Source organism: Mus caroli, chromosome 13 (genome assembly GCF_900094665.2).
Source record: "Mus caroli chromosome 13, CAROLI_EIJ_v1.1, whole genome shotgun sequence".
In the NCBI taxonomy this organism is placed as follows: Eukaryota; Metazoa; Chordata; class Mammalia; order Rodentia; family Muridae; genus Mus; species Mus caroli.
In genome coordinates, this window is record NC_034582.1 from 53856666 (window position 1) to 53858022 (window position 1357).

General features: G+C 51.1%; 1 non-coding gene across 1 annotated transcript; it reads right to left on the reverse strand.

Moving 5' to 3' along the window:
* Positions 1 to 823: 823 nt before the first annotated feature.
* LOC115029127 lies at positions 824 to 963 on the reverse strand. The gene has a single exon (XR_003834698.1). It is a non-coding gene; the product is annotated as a small nucleolar RNA SNORA48 (small nucleolar RNA).
* Between the last annotated feature and the right edge of the window lie 394 nt (positions 964 to 1357).

A 1357-nucleotide genomic window follows, 5' to 3' on the forward strand; every position in this document is an offset into this window, starting at 1 on the left:
CAGCTCTCCTGCTTTCCCCCACTCCACCCTCACTGTACCCACGCGACCAGAGCCAGCTCCACTGTGCTGCCCAGTCAAGGCATGGGGCCCTCTCTCCCAAGTGCTGCAGCCTGTGTGGCGCTGGAATAGCTCTCCAACTTCTCATATGCTTGGGGCTGGCTCCCACCCTGTCCCTTGACCAGGGCCAGCTCTACTGCATTCCCTGGGTGAGGCACAGGACCTGCTCTCCCATGTGCTACCAGTGGTGAGAGATGGGGCCAGCTCTCCAGAGTACCACATCCAGTGATGGTCAGGGCTAGTTCTGCACAGCCCCCTGGATATCCAGGTGTTCCCGGAGACTGCTGGACCAGGAACACTTCCGTGTTCTCTAGTGGTAATATAAGCCGTGAACATTAATGCTGACTCCTACTTCTTTGAAGCCATGAGCTCAGACATGGCTCTCAGCGGCCGCTCAGCCTGAGACCTCACCATGATCCTTGGTGGCAGGGCTGGCCACTCCCAAGAGGCTACTCCTCTCTACTTTTGAGTCTCTAGTTCCATCTCTACTCATAATGATCAAGCTGTTCCACTCCAGTTTCTCTCCCATCTGAGTACCACATACTTGCACATTGTCATGTGGTAGCTCCAGTTGCAGGCTGGCCACGGGGCTGGCAGGCCCCTGGGTGACACCCTGCATCCAGGCTTCGTGGTGTGTCTGCAAGCAGATGTCTATGGCTCATTTGTGTTGTGCACTGGAGGGCAGGTCTGCGAGTGGCATGATGGTCCACAGGTCTCTGTCTGTCTGTCTCCTTCTGTGCTGTGATGCCTGGATTTGATTTGATTTTTATGAGTTCTAGGCACAAAACAGTTTTGGCCACCAAACCAGGAATCAGGCTAGGATGATCAAAGAGCTGCCATCTGCTTTGCCCCTGACTGATATAAGAACACACCACCAAGGTGTATCTTTGCCCATTGCCTGGGGTACATATTTATTTATATTTTGAGACAGGGTTTTATGTTGTAGCCTGACTGGCTGTGACCCTCCTGCCTCACTTTCCCGACTGCTGGGATTATAGGCATGAGATACCGTTATGAAATATTAAGATAATTGTAATTAAACCTCTTCTTAGGCCTTGGTATATTCAATGGAAATGGTGGTTCATTTGGCTGTCATAGAGGGGCGGGTCTGTGTTTTAAACATGTGACTTAAAATGCCTATGTGAGATGAATATCAAATGACACCGGAAGCAGCGTCTCCCACGACCATGTGAGAGCATTCTCTTCAGTAACTTCCTGAAAGGCGGTTCAGAGGGCATCCCCTGCACTCTTACCTACTAGGTCCATGCTATTGGCTTCTCTGACGCCTTTAAAATATTTA